The sequence below is a fragment of the Octopus bimaculoides genome, chromosome 8 (genome assembly GCF_046866305.1).
Source record: "Octopus bimaculoides isolate indiv1 chromosome 8, ASM4686630v1, whole genome shotgun sequence".
Classification (NCBI taxonomy): domain Eukaryota; kingdom Metazoa; phylum Mollusca; class Cephalopoda; order Octopoda; family Octopodidae; genus Octopus; species Octopus bimaculoides.
The window spans coordinates 81,599,945-81,622,761 of NC_142935.1; positions in this window are offsets into that span (position 1 = coordinate 81,599,945).

Consider the following 22,817-nt stretch of genomic DNA (forward strand, 5'->3'; position numbering starts at 1 on the left):
GGCGGTGGTGATAACTGTTGGCGTTCTTTAGCAGACCCAGGATCGTCGTAATTTTTCGGGTCATCCTACAACGAAGTGGGATCTATTTCAAAACGGGGGCACCAGTTTTCATTTATGTTTTATGTAGTGTTTTTGGTACCGAAAGGCTTTCAAACTTCGTATACTTATCTATTTTGTGTTATAGAACAGAAAAAAATTTTTGTATTCGAATTTATTTCATGTAAAAAATTGTCTTATTTCGATAATTTCTACTAATCACTGACGTCTATTCAGTGGCGGCGGCGGCGGTGGTGGTGGTGGTGGTGGTGGTGGTGGTGGTGGTGATGATGGTGGTGGTGGTGATGGTGGTGGCGGCGGTGGTGGTGGTATTGGTGGTGGTGGTGGTGGTGGTGGTTTTGGTGATGCCAGTTTTTTCTTGCGAGGATGATGCTGGAGTCAGTTATGGTAGTTGCTGTGGTGTTAAAAGTGGTAGTTGCCATGATGGCCGTGTTGTTGTTGTGGTGGTTGTGGTGATGCTGCTTGTGAAAATGGTGGTTTGTGCATTCATGTTGATTCTGTTGATTGTGGTGGTGTTGGGAGATGGTGATTATGATTGTGGAATTGTTGGTAATGGGGTGTTAATGGGGAAGGCGGTGGAGGAGGTTGTGGGTGGGTTAGGAGTGTTGTTGTTGTTGAAGGTGGTGGTGGTGGTGGTGGTGGTGGTGGTGGGGGATTAGAATGGGTGTGTTGGTGGTGGCTGTGTGGTACGAGGGATAGTGGTGGGTGATTGGTAGCATTGATAGAGATGTCGATGCTGTAGGCGTTAATAACTGTGGTAGCGGGGTTGAGGGGGAGGGGTGGTGATGAGTGGCGGTAATTGTGGTGTTGGGAGATGTTAGTGTGTGTGTGTGTGTGTGTGTGCGTGCGTGTGTGTGTGCGTGCGTGCGTGCGTGTGTGTGTGTGCGCGTGGCTATATTTCAAGAGAGGATAGAAAAACTGTAGTGTTGTGCAGTAGAAGGGAGAGAGAAAAAGAGGAAGAAGAAAGTGAGAGGGAAAGGGAAGGGACATGTGTATATATATATATATATATATATATATATATATATATATATATACATATACTCACACCCACACACACATATACATACATAGAAAGAAATGAAGGAGGGAGGGAGGTAGAGTGATGGGGCAATGTAATAAAAAACGTAATGAGTGGGAATGGGCTGAAGTATAAGGGACGAGATGTGGCTTGATAAGAGATAAGTGAAGGACGTGAATGGAGGGGTAGTAGGAGGAGAGAGAAGTAATATGAGTGAAACAGAGTTGACATGGATCAGCAAAGGAAGGGGAGAGAAACAGAGAGAGGGGGATAGATAGATAGATAGATAGATAGATAGACAGAGAGAGAGAGAGAAGAAAGGTGGAGAACAGATGACGAGTGAAACTGCAATCTTTAACAGATAAAGCAAGAAACGAGAAGAAGCGCCAAGATGATGCATTTATGGGAAGGGGAGAGAAGGGAGCATGGATAGGAACGGTGGAGGGCAAGGTGGCGCATGGCGCGCGTGTGTGTGTCTGGGTGGGTGCATATTTGTGCACGTCTTTAGACGTACGTGCGTGTATGTGTATGTTTCTGTGCGTCTGTGGATGTATTTGTATGCGCGTGAGTAAAGTATATGGGCGCATCGTTTGTATGTGTGTGTGTGTGTGTGTGTGTGTGTGTGTGTGTGTGAGTATGCAATTATGTGCGAGAAAAGAACAAAAAGAAAAACACGAGGAAAAGGAAGAGAAGAGTAAATGAATGAAAAAAAAGATAGATGGACGGACAAGGGAGGAGATAACATGACAAGTCAAGAGGGCTGCCAAGGGTTTGCAACACTGTTTACAGGAGGGTACATTCCATATGCAGACACAACACGTACGGTACACAGCTAGACACAAATGAAGGCACATGCACACACACACACACACACACACACGTTAAATATCGAGAGGATTAAAAACCAAATGACAGTATGTCAAATAGCGATTGTAGGAATTCCTAACAAACAGAGACAAAAAAATATAGTTTAGACTCTCCCTTTAATTCCAGCCTTCAGCTAAGTCCCCAGGCCATTTCTTTCTTCCGTTTACTTTTTAACTTTTTTTCTTGTATCTATCACGTGTGTTTGTCTTAAGGCTGAGTGAATTTATCAACATGCATTTAATACATGAAGTAAATAGTGAAGTACTTACTTTACACTGAAATAACAGTTACCTTCGCTTCTTTCTTTCTCCTTGTCACTCCTCTATTTGTCACTCTACTCCTTTTCTCATAGTATGTGATACCATGAACACTTTCATCTCAACAGTCCTTTGGTGGTATATCGGAATATCTGAAGATTAGTAGGGACATCTGCTGCACACGAATAGGAGTCTGCATGAACACCAAAAGCAGTTCCCTCAGAATAGCGACCCAGTGAATAATCAGATTCTAATGTACATATGTATGGGTTATAATTTTGAATACTGGTATACATTTCGTACTATGTTGTTTAAAGCCCGTTCCCATTATTCGGTTACCTGATGTATGGAGGTATATGCCACTAAATTTACTTCAGAAATTCCAGCTATGCTGAAAAACAGCAGCCATGCTGGAACACCACCTTGAAAAATTCTTAGATTAACGAATTGACTCCAATACGTTTTTTTAAAGCTTGGTATATATTCTAGTGAATAACCAGACGGGCAAATAACAACATGACAACCAAAACTCAGGATCTCTAGCAAGACACAACTTTATGTATGGATGCACCTGATGAAACCCAGACTGCAAAATGGTTGCAACACATGTTGAACGGAGTCCCATCCATAAGGACAGTAGCAGGATGGGTCGAAACGGCCGTTGTGAAAAATAAAGTTTATTATCGAAACCATCTTCTCGTTATTTAAGTAATTATCATTATTACCTCAACTAACACTGTACAGTTCCTGAAGTAGGTCGAACGGAAATATACATACCCATTAGTCCAAAATATTCTATATATATATATATATAACAGTGAGGTATTAACAAAATACAACATATCAGGTATTGAAGCCATCCTCATCAAAATACAGCTTAGATGGTCAGGTCATCTCTCCCGTATGACTGATATCAGAATTCCGAAGCAACTCCTCTTTGGCCAATTCACAACTGGAAGGTCAGTTGGAAGACCACTATTGCGCATAAAGACAAACTAAACGATGCAACTTTCCCTTTTCTTCCTGGGAAAATAAGGCATCAGAACGAAGGACCTGGCGCCAGCCCTGCTTCTCCTCGGTTCAAAGATTTGAGCAATGTCGACTCCATCATCGGGACCAACTTCGTGCAAGCATGAAGGCACGCTGGCAAAATGCTGCTCCTTTAAATGGTAACTTTACCTGTCATTGTGGTTTTGTAGTACTTAGCCATGCCGTCCACTCAAGAAAACACAAAGTGAATGATCCACAAGTACTCAAGCAAACTGAGTCCTCGCCTTGTTCCATTTGCCAACAGTTTTACAAGGCACCAGAAGGCTCCAGGGAGACACATTCGTCTCCATAAAGCATGATTACCTCTTTATTTTACTGAACCCTCATTTGTCGTTTACGATGAGAGAATATTTTTCGACTCTTATCTACAGCAATGCTGGTGCCTCGTGTACTCGCAATTATAATTATCAATTAATTATAGAATTTATGGATTTGCTCTTTTATTGGCTTTAATGCTTTCTGGCCACATTATTATTATTATTATTATTATTATTATTATTATTGTTCAGTAGTTTTATTTTTATAACGTGCTTTCACTTCACTACCGAGCGCAGCTCTGTGCGCCTTGGGTATGTGCTGTGGTTTGCTGTGGTGCTTTTATGTTTACTGTATTGAAAGTGTTTTGCGTAGAATGTGTGCAGTACCCAGTAGTGCAATTTTCTGTATGTTACATATATTTGTAAGTCCTGGTATTTTTGTTATGTATTTGTCTGAGTATTTTTTAATTATACCTAAGGCACCTACTATGATAGGAATTGTTTCTGTTTTTAGACTCCACATTCGAGTTATCTCTATTTCCAGGTCTTTGTATTTTGAAAGTTTTTCCATTTCTTTTCGAGAAACGTTGTCATCTGCTGGTATTGATACATCAATTAGAAAGCATTATTATTACTATTATTATTATTATCATTATTATTATTTACTACTACTACTACTACTACTACTACTACTACTACTACTACTACTACTACTACTACTACTATATTTATTTATGTAAAATTACACACTGATATTGTTTTGAATTTGGCGCTGGTCTTCCAACGATCACCAAGCATGGAGAAGTGAGTAAAGATTTTAACCCTAGGTAAACAGCGAGACCTGCTGATGAGAAATAAGAGAGTAATCTCGGAGTTCGAAATCATATGATACAGGAATGTCTGTAATCTCATTTGCGACTATCAGCCGCAATGGTAAGTTAATTTCTTTGCTCGTCCCTCGATCTTCGCCGACCTGTTGTGCTTTCAGTGAAATGGTGGCTTATTAGAGTATTTTTCGACTCTTATTTACAGCAACACTGGTGCCTCGTGTACCCTCAATTATAATTATCAACTAATCATAAAATTTATGGCTTTGCCCTTTTATTGGCTTTCATGGTTGCTGGCATATTATTATTATTATTATTATTATTATTATTATTATTATTATTATTATTATTATTATTATTAATCTAGTTACTAACAATAATAATAATAACATATATACAATATATGTATGTATGTATATATGTATGTATGTATGTATGTGTGTGTGTGTGTGTGTGTGAACGCGCTCGCGCTTGTATACATGCGTTTATGTGATTATGTATGTGTCAGTATGTATGCATCGCTCTTGTATTTATTTTGAAAGATAGCTGTGAAATCACGTGTTGAAACAACTGTAAGTCGACATTTTCATTTTGCCAGTAAGAAATGCACTAATTCTATTTTACAAAAATCATCATTATCATCATCATCGTCGTCGTCGTCGTTTTCACCACCACCACCACCATCATCATCACTATCATCGTCATCACCGTCGTGGTGATGGTCGTCATCAGTATGCACACATAACCTCTCTCTCACACACACGCACACACATATATGTAAGTAAATACGTTTATATATATGACGTTCAGTCTCTTAGGCACACATATATACAACAGCTAATAATAATAATAATAATAATAATAATAATAAAGAATAATTTTCTTAGCAGTAATGAAGATTTATTAATCAGTTTATTTTCCCCAAATTATGTAAATAAACTCAGAAACGGTATTGTCATTATTATGGAAAAGTTGTTCTTTATTATTGTTAATGATTACCCTATACACTACGAAGAGATCTCTATTCACGACCAGACAGTATTGACGAGTGCTTCTTAACTTACCTACATAAATGCATACATACACACTCATACATACATACATACATACATACATACATACATACATGCATGCATGCAAACATACATACATACATACATACATACACACACACACACACTTATACGTACATCCCTACAAACATATATACGGTTACATATGCTACACACTTTTACAAATCGTTCCTTTCAACATTGAGAATAGCCCCAAATTTATACTGATTATAATTGCTAGTAATAAACTAAGTGTAATCGATATCTCTTAATTGATCCGACGGTCAGGCTTAAATATCAGAAGAAAATAAGTAGATGTGAGGAATGAAACAAAAGAAAATCAGATTTAGAATTGTAAGATTTTATGAGTGTTTAATGGGAGTGGATTGTAAAGGTAATGAGAATGCATGATGCTACAACAATGAAATATATTAATGAGGGTGGGTGGATTGTATACATTGTGGAGATATATGATAATGCTAAGACAGCAGAATATATATTACTACATAGATCCTTAATTATTGTTGAGGAAGGAGAACAGAACCTTATGGTTAGGGTGTTGCACTCACGATCGCTAGATTAAGGGTTCGATTCCCGGACAGGGCGGCGCGTTGTGTTCTTGAGCAGAGGACTTAATTTCTCGTTGCTCCCGTCCACTCAGCTGTAAATGCGGGAGAATAGCCTTCCGATCAACGAGAATGTTGGTCTGGTCGCCGAGCCAGCGGGATGGCATCATTGGAAAGCAAAAATGATGCGAAGAGCACTGTGACCAGTGATGTATAACAACATCCGACAGTTTGGCTGATACCGTGATATACATACATACATACACACACACACACACACACACACACACACACACACACACACACACACACACACACACACACACACACACACACACACACACACACATATATATATATATATCCCTTACATTTCCACGTGTAGTTTCTATTTTGTTTTTGTAACATATTTCTATTATATATATATATACATATATATGTACACACACGTGCGTACACACTGATACGGGTAGTAATGGAAATAATGTAATCAACTCTATATTGCGCCATACAAAGCTTGATGTAAATAAATTTACATGGAGCACAAAAAATACAGAATAAAATATGATGAAAACATGTAATTTCTAAACTTGACAGCTGTTTCCGGGACCCCAAATTAAAAATATTGTCGTGTTTGAGGCCACTGTATATACGGAAAGAAGAACAAAAAAGAGGATACAAAGAGAGTATGCTTGTAGGTCAAAGTTGACATTTGCTGTAGAGTGACGTAATGTCAGTCAGCTGGTCAGGTGGCTGCTTCAGATGCAGTCTGGGATATGTGTTCGTGTGTAGATGAAGCCACATTCGAGATGTTGGATCAGCGCTTAAATTGTGAGTCATATCTAAGTTTTATAAAGGTTTGATAACTTACGGTTTAAATAATTTGTCTCTTCAGACGAAATCAGAAGTCTTTCTCTGAATACTGATACTCAGGCTATGCTGAGTATATGGTTTCACCAGGGGAAATAATCAGAGATGGTTGCGCCTACCGTCTGTAAGAATCTTGAGCTTTCTAATTGCGTCATATGTATGTATGTATGTATGTATGTATGTATGTATGTATGTATGTATGTCATTGTTTTATTTAAAGATTTCTTGCCAAGAGAGAAAGAGCCTGTTTCTAACCTAGATCCTATCTCCTTCATTGGAATTTCAGCATCAAGAACAGGGTATATTTGTTTGTTTGTTTGTATGTATGTATGTATGTATGTATGTATGTATGTATGTATGTGCAGATTTGTATGTTTTATGTATGCATTCTCATGCATATACTTACATATCTAGACATGCTCATATATATTTAAATGATAAAGTTTTACAGATTTTTACAGTTCCAGTGATGAATTGGATCTGTAATCTTCGAATTAGTTTTCTCATTTCTGGTCCTGAAAAGCCCAACTTCTCAAGATTGGTATTTAGGCTGTGTTACATATCTCAGAGTCTCAATAATTACAGGTTTAAACCTGAATTTGTAATCTGGATAGAGTAACTGCAGATTTCTCAATAGTTCAGAGTAGGTATTCTCTTTTTCACTGATCTTCAGCTTTATGTTAACATCAGCTGTGCAGCTAATTTCCACAACTGTGCACAGTTTCTCTTCTCTATACCAAATCATTATATCAGGCCTGTTGTGCTTACATTTTATTGAGATCTTCACTGCTACATTCCACCTGTATTCCTTTTTATCATGAGTGGCTATGGCTTCTACCATATTGTGGGTTCTTATTTCTTTGTCCTCGGGATTATCCTTCCGACGGATTTCATTATAGAACGTCCTAGCTACAACGTCATATCTCATCAGTAGATAATATTGTGATGACATTTTCGGACAACTGCTTATGATGTGGGTGAACTCCCCAAAGTCTGCATCGGTTGTCACACTTTACGGCTTTACCTGCATCTTTATTTCTTTTGTACATCAGGTACTTGTTTGATATTTCCTATTCTTGGATTGCAAACGCATACCCTTCAAAGTGGGAGGTAGTAATCCGGCTATTGATCCATTGATGATCAATGTTACTATCATCACGGAGCTTTCTATTAACATATCTATGCATAGTCTTCTGCTCATATAGGCTCATCCTTTCATCTGATGATAGGTTGCGGTAGAGTCGTGCGACTCCTTTGGGCATGTATTCTAGGTTATCAGAAAAAGAGTGTTGCTCAATGAGGTGCCTTCCAAGTCTTATGATGTTATCAGCCTCATGTATACAAACTTAGTCAAGGGGTGCAGTTCGACACTTGGAGGTTGAAAGATGTTGCTGAAGGTATTTTGGATCACTGTTAAACCTCTGCCACTTTGTTTCGTTTTAGGTAGAGGCGGTCTACGCCACTGTTTATGTGGAAATTATGTGTGCTTGTTAGTATTTTTCGGGTTTTCACGTCAATGGCTCGGATCTTATTAAGCGTCCAATCAAGCAGCCCAAATGTTGGTGAGTACTGACACTGCAGACACATTGTGGGCCACTGTATAATTGAATGCAGAGAGTGCTGAGGTCCAAATTTTCTTTATTCAGCTGTAATATTCTTTTGTGACACGTGTTTTGTTACAGGGGCCATTGTGAGATATATTTTCATCCACCCCTAGATACCTGTAGCATTCCTCGTCAGATACAGCGGAAACAGTTAAATCATCAATGGAGATGTATGTATGTATGTATGTATGTATGTATGTATGTATGTATGTATGCATGTATGTATGTATATATGCAGATTTGTATGTTTTGTTTTATGCGTGTATTCTCACGCATATAGTTGCATATCTAGACATGCTCATATATATATTTAAATGATTAACTTCTGGAGAGTTTTACAAATCTTTACAGTTCCAGTAATGGATTGGATCTATAGTCTTCGAATTAACTTCCTCCTTTCTAGTTTTGAGAAGCCTAATTTCTCAAGATTGGTATTTAGGCAGTGTGTTGCATATCCCAGTGCCCCAATAATTACAGGTATAAACCTGAACTTGTAATCTGAGCACATATGTATGCAAATGTGGTGTTTATGTATTTTACTGCTGTTAAAAGAGACAAAATTCACATTACCTCCTTGAAAGAACTTATTGAGCATCACTTGTTCAGAATCAAAGGAGGTATGGAGTAAGAAGACTAGTTTTCATTGGGATTAGCAACATTAATTCAACTGTAGGAATTAACAACAATATTTCTATTGTAGGATTAACAATATTATTTCACTTGTAATAACTAACAACATTATTTCTACTGTAGGATTAAACACATTATATCTACTGTGAAACTAAGAACATTATATCTGCTGCGAGATTAACAACATTATTTCCACTGTGGTATTAACATTATTTCCATTGTGGTACTGACAATATTATTTCTAATAATATATCTACTGTGAAATTAACAACATTATTAGTATTGTGGGATTAACATTATTTCTACCGTGGGATTAACAACATTGTTAATATGGTGGGATTAACATTATTGTTAATATGGTGGGATTAACATTATTTCTACCGTGGGATTAACAACATTGTTAATATGGTGGGATTAACATTATTGTTAATATGGTGGGATTAACATTATTTCTACCGTGGGATTAACAACATTGTTAATATGGTGGGATTAACATTATTTCTACTGTGATATTAACGACGCTATTTCTGATGTGTTATGTGCAACGTCATTCAATAAACTCGATGAAATTGCGTTTATGTTTTTGTTGATAAAAGGACAGTAGTAAATTATCCAGTCACTGATGTCTGTCCTTATTGCAATTTTTTACATCATTATCGCTTTGTCTCACAGACATTTTCCATTAACCTTCCATGTCTATTCCATTTTCTTCACATCCGTTTGTTATAGCTCAGTCTATACAGGCGCCATCTTCTTTCCCGTATACTGCTTTAAATCTTTTTATTTGTTTATTTTCCACGTTTAAGTATTTCTCCTCGCTGACTTTGGTTTCTTTGTATTCATAGTTTCCTGCATATAAGCTCCCCCTCATCTCTCTCTCTCTCTCTCTCTCTCTCTTGTCATAGGAGAGTGACTGATTAAACAAAGCTTTCGTATCCTCCCTCTTCCGTGGCGACGACATTTTTGGACAAGAAAAATCATTCTTGCATGAGCAGTAAAGCTGGGTGATGCATGAATAAGTCATTAATCTTGAAGTTTTCCTCGTGGGACTTTTTACAGCCTTTGACGTCAATTCTTGTTTACAGTTCTTTCACTTGTAGTTTTTTTTCTTCTTTCCTGGGCTAACCCCCTTCCTTTTCCGACTCCTCCGCTTCCTATTCCTCTTATTCCCCATCTTCTTCCCACTCCTCCTTCTTCACCCTTACCACTTTCATTTCCACCGTTACTATTTCTTTACTACCGATACCACCACCACCATCACCACCACCACCATCATTACTATTATCATCACTACGACCATTGTTCACCACTACTACTACTACCCTATTCGTTTCTACTCCAGGCACAAGGCCCGAAATTTGGGGGGAGAGGAGGGGTAGCTGATTAGATCGACCTCAGTACGCAACTGGTATTTACTTTATCGACCTCGAACGGATGAAAGATAAAGTCGACCTCGGCGGAATTTGAACTCAGAATGTAAAGATAGACAAAATACCGCTAAGCATTTCGCCCGGCGTGCTAACGTTTCTGCCAGCTCACCACCTTACTACCACTCCCCTATTACCACAACTACTACCATCATCGTTACTACCCACATACCTGCAGCCATCAACAGCAACAACACCATCACAACTTAACCACTACCATCTCCACACCAGCCACTACCTCCATCACCAAAAACTCCACCACCACTATCATCATCACAAATTCTACTATCAGCAACAATACCTCTACTACAATTACCTCCAACATCACCACCTGCGTCATCAATTCTACAATAGCACCACCACCACCACCACCACCACCACACTTCTACCACCATCACCACCACCACCACCACCACTTCAACACGACATCCACCAACACCACCGCCACCACCACCACCACCAACAACATTGTCACCACTATATCAACATCACAGCCAACACCACCACAACCACCACAACCACCCCTATCACCATTTCTACAACTACCTTATCTTTCACAATCACTACCTCTATATATTACCAACATTAAGGCGGCGAGAAAGGTTAGCACGGCGGGCAAAATATTTAGCGGTATTTCGTCTCTCTTTATGTTCTGAGTTTAAATTCCGCTGAGGTCGACTTTGCCTTTCATCCTTTCTGAGTCGATAAATTAAGTACCAGATGCGATGCGTACTGGGGTCGAGCTAATCGACTGGCCTCCTCCTCCAAAATTTCCGGCCTTGTGCCTAGAGCAGAAAAGTCCACCATATATATACACACACATACGACGGGCTTCTTTTAGTTTTCGTCTACCAAATCCACTCAGAGGGCTTTGGTCGGACCTCGGCTATAGTAGAAGACAAGGTACCACACAGTGGGACTGAACCCAGAACCTGCGCCTATACTAAACTATATTATACTGTACCATACTATATTATGCTACTCTATAGTACACTATAGTGTACCAAAGTACACAACACTATACTGTGCAATGCTCTATTGCACTGTACAATATTTCACTATACTATGATAATCTATGCTATACTGTACTATACTACATTACGCTATTGTTGTATGATACTACACTATATTATACGATACTATGTTATGCTTTATTCTCTTATACAATTCTAAACAATACTATTATACCGTATGCTATGCTGTACTATGTTATACTAAACTTTACAATGCCATACTCTCTTATACTCTCTTAAATTATAATATACTATATTGTTTTATACTAAATTAAACAATGCTGTGCTATAAGAAACTATACTGCAATATGCTATTCTATACTATGCTAGATTATACAAATTATACTAATTACAATTAGTATAATTTCATAATTAGTGAACTGAACTATACAATTCTATGCTATACTACCACATGCAATTCTATTTTTCTATTTTTTCTGCAGCATACAAGTCTATTATACTATACTGTGCTATACTATACTATATAACATTACATCACACTACGATATATAAGGCTACGTTACATACATCGAAGCGACGATAGAGTCTATGCGTAATTGTTCCAATTGTTGGAAATAGCAGCCATATATTCTCAAATCACAACCTGCACCATAAACTAAGAAACGACGTATTAAACAATGTAGTTCTGCATAAGCAAAGAATACATGATGGTCTCAGGTGGAATATTTTTGATCATTGCTACGCTTGATCAGAACTGTCCAAGGGCTAAACACCAATAATTTGCAATACACTGCAATAAACCACGTTACAATGCATAGAAACACTGTCAAAATATAACCGCTTACAGAATGGTGGGAGGAAGGAAAGAAGACTTGAGACTAGTTTGCTATGGAGAATGTGCCTGAAGAAAGGTACACCCAATTTGTCAAACACCAAACAAGAAGAAACTCTTGAAAGAATTTCCACAGGTTCTGTCTACCAGCATTCACCCACAAGACGTTCGTCGGCATGAGACTTTGGTTGAAGGAAATGTTTTTCCTAAATTACCTAGTGTATGTCCATCACAGTCGTAAGGTATGTCCGAACCAACGTCACGATATAAGCAAATATCGTGGGTTAGAAACTTAGATCTCAAAGTATATAATATATAGAGACCCACAAGATCACAGATATTTGCACTGTCATATGATTCCATCGATACCTCAGACAACTCATCTGTTTCGGTTTTTTTAACCCATGCAGAGCCCTTATTGGATAGGATGGTTTTTCGCACATGCTTGATTAAGTCCAGGTCTATATGGCCAATATTAACAATCTTTTTGCGAACCCAATCACTTTATCCAGCAATGATCAGGATATCGAAGAATAAAAATCTACGATAAAAAACTGTATAAGTCTAGTTCAATGCTTAATGTATATACGTATATGCGTATATGTGTGTCTATGTGCACGTGCATATAGATGTGTGCTTATAAATATTCAAAGAGAATGGAGGACTGGGTGTTATATGCGCACCTACAGTTTTCCTTAAATTATCATGATCAAGCCATGTTACGACAATATAGTTCCAATTCCGACAGAAACACAAGACACAAATTTAGAAAATTTCGCTAATAAAATTTTTGATATAAAAAATACTAATCTACCAATTAATGAATCTTATGTGATTCTGCATATCTCCAAAGACGAGTGAATAATCTGCATATATTTTACAACCAGGTGCGTTTGAATTTAATCTCTCTATCTCTCTCTCTCTCTCTCTCTCTCTCTCACACACACACACACACACACACACACACACACACACACACACACACACACACACATGCACATACACACATGCACACACACACGCGCGCGCACACACACACACACGCACACACACACGCATACATACATTCACACATACAAATCCCATATGCTAGTAGTTTGTACAGATTTAAATGTCGACATATCTATTCGCATGTCTCAATGTCTCAATGCTGTTTACTCAATATATATTAAATAAATATCAATAATAAAATAATCGATCACAAGTGAACAAACAGGTGCTTGCCGTCCCATTGCTGAAAATGGAGGAAAAGCAGGAGAGAGAGAGAGAAGGATACACACACACACACACACACACACACATATGCAGCGGGGTGGGGGCAGATAGAGAGAGAAGGAGAGTTTTTATTAAGATTTTTAAGTAATGCAAACAATGTTTTGTTTTCGTTCGTATTATTTTTTACCCCATCCCAACGTCTGTAGGCAAATAGAGAGGATGATAAATAAGAGATAACATTAGCTTATGCATACTGAAATACGAGTATATATATGTGTGTGTGTATGTGTGTGTGTGTGTGTGTGTGTGTGTGTGTGTGTGTGTGTGTGTGTGTGTGTGTGTGTTTCCACCCACCTCCCCATTGCTTGACAACCGATGCTGGTGTGTTTACGTTCCCGTCACATAGCGGTACAGCAAAAAGACCGATAAAATAAGTACTAGGCTTACAAAGAATAAGTCATGAAGTCGATTTGTTCGACTCAAAGGCGGTGCTCCAGCATGGTCGCAGTCAAATGACTGAAACAAGTAGAAGCATAAAAGAATAATAAGTGTGTTCAGAAATTCAACATGGTAATGAACAACCTGATCTTGGTCAACTCTTGTCAATTAATCGAAAAGTCACTTCTGATGTATCTGTTAACTTTTGAAGAAGTTCATGATTGAGTTTATCAACCACTTCATTAGTTGGAGCCAGTATAGCTCTTTCACATAGCCAATCTACATCTGTGTAATTGACAGATAAATTAGGAAATACTTTATCCATAAGATCCTTAAAAGAAAGTATCATTTGACTCCATGTAATTTCATGTAGCGGAATAAATGAATACGGGTTTAAACTAGCAGAGGAAAAGTGTGAATTTTTAATGAGAAACATCCAACATTTAGATCAAGTAATTGACGAAAGGGGGAGAAGACCAGACCCATCAAAGGCGACGGCAATACGGAATGTGCCTTTCCCATGAACGTCAAATTGTTACAAGCATTTTTAGACTTGATAAACTACCATCAAGTATATATACCGAACATACACAACACAAGGGTTCCACTAAACGAGCTGTTAAATAAAAGATGCCAAATGGTTTTGGCCAAGAAAAATGTCAGAAGGCATTTGAGGAACTAAAAAGCATGTTAATTTCAGACTTGTCATTTATTTCGATCCGAAGTTGGAAACGATACTGGCAACAGATGCTAGTGAGTACGGAGTACGTGCCATACTCCTACACAAATGTGAAGATGGCCGAAAAGCGATAGTTCACTCGTCAAGGACGCTATTGACAACGGAAAAAAATTATAGCCAAATTGGCGATTATATTTGGCATAAAAATGTTCCACAGGTTTATACATGATAGGCGGTTTCGACTACAAACAGACCATCGCCCGTTGCTAACGATTTATGAAACCAAGAAAGGAATCCCAGTATATATAGCAAACAGGTTGCTGCGATGGGGCACCACACTACTAAATTATGACTACGCAATGGAATATTTACCTTCGTAAAAGCTAGGACATGCTGACGGCCTATCCAGGTTAATGCCCAGAAATAGCGAACCATTTGGCGACACAGTAAAAGTAGATCTAAGAGCCGAAGGGAAAGTTAAACGCATAATGTAGAACATTGTACAAGAGTTATCAATAGCGACACGCGTCAGAAAAAAAAAAATTCTCAGTGGTTAGCTGTCCGGTAGGAAAAAACAGTAACAGGTAAACATATATTCAACATGCGACGCATACTGATGTATTGCCAAAGGGTAGTGATACCTGAGACTTCACAAAAAAGAATGTTGAAAGAATTCCATTTTGGACATCCCAAGGATGAAAGCGCTTATGTGTAGTTATGTGTATTGGCCGAAGATGGACAAAGCAGTTGAAAACGTAGTAAAAGGCTGCAGGGGATGTGCTCTAGCAGCGAAATTGCCTAGTCAAAAATGGGAGCCATGGCCAGAAGTAAAAAGTCCATGGTCAAAACTACATGTCGATTTTGCGGGTCCGTTAAATGGTTATTACTATTTAGTAGTAGTTGTCAGTTTTGCAAAATGACCGGAAATTGTTAAGTGCAAAAGACCAACCTCCAAAACGGTAATAAATTTTTTGCTCGAAGTATTCGCAAGATTTGGCATCCCAAGCGTGATTGTATCTGATAATGGAACACAGTTTGTGTCCAGTGAACTTAGAAAATTTTGCGAAATATTCATGGTAGAACATAAAATGAAAGCGCCTTGCCATCCCAGATCAAATGGACAAGCAGAGCGTTTTGTGGACATTTTAAAAAGAGCTTTGAGAAAAGCAAACAAGGAATTCACAGACGAAGTTGCTCTGCAGCAATTCTGAAGGATATACAGGGTGACACTGAACACCAATACACCAGCAGGAAGCTCACCAGCAGAACTGATGTTCGCGAGGAGGGTGAAATCAATTTTTGATAAACTGTTACCTGGCGAGGAAAGAAAATGTACTAGGAAAGACAATCCAGAATATTTCAAAATTGGTGATGAGGTGTACATGAGGTCATATAAGAACGGAAGGCAGTACTGGGAAGAAGGCAAACTTACAAAGTACATAGGAAAAATGATGTACGGAATTAGAAGCAGAAAAGGTATAGAATAAAGACACAGAAACCAATTGAGGAAGTGATTCATAGAAAACGAACCAGACTGATTAGAAGAACCTATGGAATGGCCGTACGACACATTCCAGATACCAACACCGTTACAAGTGGTTGAACCTACGCGTACAAGTGGAAGACAAAGGAAGAACACAGAGTTCCTGCAAATAGGCGCCAAAAAGAAAAAAAAATATTAAGTTTGGGAAAAAACGCTAAAACGGGAGGAGGGGTGAATAAAGGAAAATAGAAATACTTGCTTCCCAAAGAAAAAGAGTAACAGGTGAGATGTTGTAGTGAAAATGGTACTCCCCTTCCCACGTGACAAAGTGGTATGACTCAGTCACTATAAAGTCAGACAGTCAGTCGTTGTAGGGAGACAGTAACAGCAGAGTCGTACGAGTTCTCAGTTAGAGTCAGTGTTAGTTACGTGATATATACGAGTTCGAGTTACCCTCAAGGTAGACGTTACAAAAGTCGTTGTCTTGTGGAGCTATCAGCAATAGCACGATAAACGAGTCAAAAATAATAAGACGCTGAATACCGCTGCAACATAACAGTGGTGACAAGAATATTATTACAGTGCCGATAATAACATACAAGTGGACGAGAATCCACATTATAACAGATATAAAATTTATTAATGAGGGTAGAAATTGATATTAATCAATTAAAACCAGTGGTCTAGCATATTAAAAAAAATCCGAAGATTAAAATTATGTTACATACAAAAATAAGAGGAATGACCAGCAAAAGTGGACTCCTATATGCTAGAAATAGATGCCGAATCATCTAACCACGAAAACAAAAATATGTTCTCAGTATATAGGAGTCCACTTTTGCTGGTCATTCCTCTTATTTTTGTATGTAACATAATTTTAATCTTCGGATTTTTTTAATATGCTAGACCACTGGTTTTAATTGATTAATATCAATTTCTACCCTCATTAATAAATTTTAAATAATGATGTTCTCAAACCGGTAAATTAGCTGCAAAAATTTATTAACTGCAGAATTATTTCCGGACTTAGCGCGCCAGATTGAAGACATTTGAAGGGATACACTGAATGTAATTTGTAGAACTCTACACGTGCTCCCTTTCGGGTGAACGCCTTGTGTCTAGTTCTGAGAATTATATTTCAAATCGACAAACTACGCTGATGATCCTGCAGATATTTACTTATGTAAATTTTAACAGGTAAAACCATGATACGTAGGTTAATCGTTTTTTTATTTAGTATCTTTTCATTTGTCTTGCCCTTTTTTACTGAGAACATATTTTTTTTATAACAGATATCTATCTATCTATCTATCTATCTATCTATCTATCTATCTATCTATCTATATATATATATATATATATATATATATATATGCATATATATATATATATATATGTATATATATATATATATATATATATATATATATATATATATATATATATATATATATATATATATATATGTATATATATATATATACACATACATACAAAATTTGAAATCATTTTATTAACTGCTGGGATCGTTGTTTTCGACAAGCTCCTTCCACTAAATTTCAGGCTTGTATGCGCCTATATTAGACGCAAATATTAAAGGCATTATATACACGTATACTTATATACATATACATACACATATACACATACACACACATATATGCATGCGAGTATGTGTACGCATGTGTGTGTGTGTGTGAGTTTATATTTTTGGCATTATCTCCGTTGAAATTCGTTCAGTCGACATGGACTACTTTCAAATATAGTACTTCATACTTGATACAAATATAGAACTTTATACTGTGTGACTGTGTATATACATATATGTACCATCACGCCACCACCACTACTGTTATTAATATTCAACAGAGGGTGTCTCTGTGGGATTTTACAATCCAACATGACTCCTTTATCGATGGTTGGAGACCGGATATTGTTTTGGCAGATTAAAAAAAGGAAAACAAGATCATAGATATTGCCATACCTGGGGATGCACGCCTAGGTGACAGAAAACTGGAAAAAGAGAGGAAAATACAGACTACTAAAAGACGAAATTGCAAGAATGTGGGGAATGAGGAGAGTAACTGTTATCCTAGTGGTTGTTAGGGCACTCGGAGCCCTAACAACCAAGTTCGAGGAAAATGTCGGAGACGTTGGAATTGATATGAAAACAGAGCAGACTCAAAAAGCCTCTCTCTTGGGGACGGTTAGGATTTTGAGATTAGTGCTTGGGTGTTGAGTGTCTTCCACAATATGTTAACATCCAGGTACCAAAGCTTATAGTGCGAGATCGCTGACAGTAAGTTTCTGTCCGCTCTCACAGAATCAATCAGAGCAAATAAGACCGAGAGTTCTGAGAAGTAAAATAACAACAACAACAACAATAATAATCCTTTCCATTATAGAGACCCCCCACCAAAAAAAAAGAAAAAATTGAGCTGAGGTAGAGGAGTGGAGTAAGTTGACTACATCGACCCCCAATACTCAACTTATTGATCCTGAAATGCCAAAAGTCTCAGATATCACTTATTTCTAGAAGCTTATGTTTTTGTGTGTTTAAGTCTTGCATAATATCATGTCTTTAACATGCACAGGCATATATACATGAACAGGCACGCGCGCGAGCACACATTCAGACATACACACACACACACACACACACACTCAGACAGACAGACAGACAGACAGACAGACAGACAGACAGACACACACACAGACACACACACACACATACACACACATACACACACACACACACACACACGCACACACACATACACACGCACATTCAGAATCACACACTATACAATCTTGTGATATTAAATAGAGAACATGGCTTTCAACTTATCTTCAAAATATTTGTTCAAAAATAATAATAATAATAATAAAAGAAGTCATTAAAATTAAATAGACCCATTTATCGTTGTGTTTGATATGTCAGAACATTTTAATATCTATTTTTAAAGTGCTTTAAATATAAATTTCACCATACTGTCTCGGCCAGCGTTAATGATAGTTTGACGTCATTTAAACGCGAGTGACGTCATTGACACCGTTTCTAATCACTGCAATGTCATCAAAAGCAGGTCAGTGATTTAATTACTGTTCAATCATTTACAGCCATTTTAATATCATCAAAAGAGAGAATCTTGTGTTTGCTTTGTTGTGCTTAAGCTTCTGGATGTTTTATTTTATTTTTTTTTATTTCCTGTTATAAATTCATTTTGTGACGTTGTATCTCCCCACACCAGCGTCAGCATAACTGAAATAACCATTATTTATTTATTCACGATTATTGCTAGACGAATCGATTAATTGATTGACTGTGTTCGGTCTGTAACCTGAGAAACTATTGAAACTCTCCACAGGCAGACCAGAGTAATTTTATATGGTCGCTTGATGTGACATAAATCGCAGCCAAATTCTTCTTCATATCACATTTTATCATCTTAAGACAGTTTACATAATAAGTGCTTAGGTACATTACGACTTGTAAGAATGACGAGATTGTCACATCAACAATATCAACATTACCAACTAGTTAGTTCGTCCGTCGTTGTCGACGATGACTACGAGTATCACATTGAAGAAGACGGGGCACGGTGTGTCCGGCTGTGGCCAATCATTCCGAATCGTGTTCGGAAGGCCCTGCTGCAGGTCGAGAATTGGTGATCTTTTGGGACTGAAGGCAAAGAGTTAGTTCTGGACTTGCGTAGTTCGCGTTTCTTTGTGCTCCTTCAATCTTGTTCCTTTCGTAGGAGGTGACACTTCTGTTGGTGCAGCTTCATCATGCAGGGTGGTTTTTTGAGACATCATCAAATACTACATCGACAGCATCAACAATATCAAAAGCAACACCATCAACAACAACATAGATATCAAATACCACGATCCAAGGACGGAACTCGAAACGGTTGCTGAACGTTTTGGAAATAGCGGCCAAATTTCCCTCACATTATACAATATCGCCTTGAAAACAGACGGAAGATAAATTGCATAACGAAGACCCCTAAATATTGTCTGCGAAAAAAAGTGGTGGACATGTCTGAATGAAATTTTAACAATATACAACTGAGCTGAGGTTATACAACAACAACAGCAGCATCCTCATCAGCAGCAGCAACAACGACAACAACAAGAACAATTAGAACAACAAAAATAACAACAACTACTACTACTACTACTACTACTACTACTACTACTACTACTACTACTACTACTACTAACCTTAACTTGTTAAACTAGATATTTTTTTTTAAATGTTATTTAAATTTGTTTTTAAATATCCGAATAAATTTTACATATTTGTTTGTTTGGAACCCAGCATGTATTCTGAATGAACCTCGGATTATACACAACTCAAAGTAAGTTACAGCCACAGCCACAACCACACACGCTTCACCTATCCACAAATACACACATCTACACTGACACATATAGACATAAACAAATTAAATGCAACAGAAATTCACACACACACACACACACACATACACACACACGCATGCACGCACCCCCACGCACACACTCACACACACATAAGTATATATGCTGTTACTAGCAGCCGTAATAGTTGCTTTTTACCCAAATGTTTGGAGCAGCGGTTTTCAACCGGTATCCATATGACCCCGGGTGGTCCTTATAAGACTTATATGGAATCCACGCAAGGAAAATAAAAGACTAGGGATCCACAGTAGTATATTAAGGGTCCATGAAAAAGATTTGATTTAGATGTATATATTGCAAGAAAAAGCTAAATTTCTTTCTCAGACGTTTTACATAGTTCAATCTACACAAGTTAACTTGTAAAAATTAATTTTGTATGAAGTATCTATAAAACTAGTTTTTAAACATCGAATAGCTCTGGGGTCCACCAGGATAAAGCTGGAAACAAACTGGTCCATAATTTAAAAAAATAGTTGAGAATCACTGGTTTGGAGAATATTTTGTATCTTTAACGTTATTTGGGGGTCATTAAGAATTGATTATCTTTGTTTATGAGATTGAATTAGTGAAGGAATATCAAATATCACTATTTTGTATTTTTATGCGTCACTTGCTCAACTTGTTAGCACTTAAACTGTTAGATACTCTCTATCATGCATCAATGGTACCTCTTTTATGAAACAGAGGATGTGGAATGACTAAATCTTAAAATAGATTTGGAATTGATCAGTGAATATTGAAGTTACAACTGGAATTGTAACGTCTATGTTCCATGACAATCCTCATTGTAGACGGAAAAGGAGGGCTCTGAGTATCGACTTTTGGTCCTGGAAACGAAGAGAATTCATTGACCGTCTTCAAAGATGTAATCAAACGGTTCAACTGGCAGCATTGCAGGAACACTAGCCTTCGAAATCTACTGCTCTCGTTGTTGAAGGTTTTGAAGTTGTCCTCTTTTCGTCTCTACCTCTTTTACAATCTCTCTCTCTCTCTCTCCCTCTCTCTCTCTCTCTCTCTCTCTCTCTCTCTCTCTTTCTCTCTATCTATCTATTTATCTATCTATCTGTCTATCTATCTATCTATCTATCTATCTATCTATCTATTTATCTATCTATCTATCTATCTATCTATCTATCTATCTATCTATCTATCAGTCTGTCCATCTGTCTGTCTGTCTATTTATCTGCTTGACTGTTTCTGTCTGTCTATCTATCGACCTCTCTCTTTCTCTATATCTCTCATTACTTCTGTCACATAAAAATAAACCCTCCACTGATCCTTGTCGCTACACACGTACTATTTAGCTTTTTGCTCCGCATCAAAATATTCATTGCTTTTATTTCTGCATCTACGATAGGACGGCTCCAGCATGGCCTTTTGATTTTCTGGGCTCATTATGACCTTGAATGTCGATACCAACCTCTCTCAGCCGCATGCCAATTTTAAGCACCTCTGCTCTCGTCACTCACCCAGATTGCACTACAAAATAGCAACAATCCAAGGGTACAATACTCTTCATTTGGTACGAACATATTATATTACTGAACTATGTATTATAAGTATAAATTTATGTGTCTCCCCTGACCCAAACTCGGCCTGCTTACTCATATGTGATTCTTTACCCAATTATGTTTCTTTAGTATTTCTAGCATTAACCTTTTGAATCAAATCCATGTATCCGTGACATTAAGGTTATTATTGTTGTTGTTGCAGTTGAAGATGTTGCCTTCAGGAATATAAAGCCAGCACCACCTTCATTCTATTTGCTGTTGTTATTTTGGATCATATTTTACAATGATTGTTTTACACCAACAAATATACGCCACAAAATCTAATATAATGTCTAAAAGTTGATGAATACCACCTTTTGATCCCCTCTATTTTCTTATTGCCGTATATATATGTATATATATGTGTGTATATATATATATATATATATATATATATATATATATATATATCTATATATATATATATATATATATATATATATATATATATATATATATATATATATTTATTTATTTATATATGTATATATATATATATATATATGTATGTATGTATGTATGTATGTATGTATGTATATATGTATGTTATATTTATGAGTGTGTGTGTTTGTATCTGTTTGTCCCCCACCACCATTGCTTGACAACCGATGTTGGTGTGTTTGCATCCCTGTATTATGGTTGGATTATATAGTTATCGGTTTTATACTTCTTTCTATATTCTATAACTGTTGCAATGTACTTTTCTACTATAGGC